The following is a 646-nucleotide window of genomic DNA, read 5'->3' as shown; positions in this document are numbered from 1 at the left end:
GAGTTATTGCTCTGGGGCTCTGGTGCACCACCAACTTTTAGGCTGAGGCAAAAGGCGAGCTGGGTGACTGAAACAGAGGGTGCTGCTTTTTTTGTTAGGGGTCTCCCGCGAAAACTAGAGGGGAATAAAGGAAAAAACATGGTTAGATGCCACGAAGTAGGTGGCAGTGCCTTAACCGTATGTGTGTTGTATAGGCCACTAGGGCCTCTTCCATCCTTATCAAGGGGAGTGCTAACCTTCTCTCCTTTCATACAACACAAACTCGGTGCCGCGGTCGAGCCTATTTAAACCTCCACTAAGGTATATCTTTTAGAATAGTGTGAGGCAACTTTTCTTCCCATTTTTCTCCTTAATTTGACATTCCTTCCTAATCCCCATAGAATAACTTTTACTCTAAGTCTAGATTCCCCTAGAACTCCTAAAAATCTCGATAAAATAGCATAAACGCGCGTTTTCCACTACCCTTTTAATGTATTCATCACTCTCAGCCAATCAGCGCTCAGAAGGCGGAGCTTCTTCTCCTGCCCCGTGACGAGCGGGGTACGGTTTTACTTTGGCCTCGCTGATGGCGGCGGGCGCGCAGGGGTTCGCCGGTTCGAGTCCCGCTCCCGGCGGGGCGGTGCCGCTGGGATGAGCTCACCGCGAT

This window comes from Corvus brachyrhynchos, unplaced genomic scaffold (assembly GCF_000691975.1).
Source record: "Corvus brachyrhynchos isolate BGI_N302 unplaced genomic scaffold, ASM69197v1 scaffold59, whole genome shotgun sequence".
Classification (NCBI taxonomy): Eukaryota; Metazoa; Chordata; class Aves; order Passeriformes; family Corvidae; genus Corvus; species Corvus brachyrhynchos.
Note: the sequence above shows the minus strand (reverse complement) of the source record.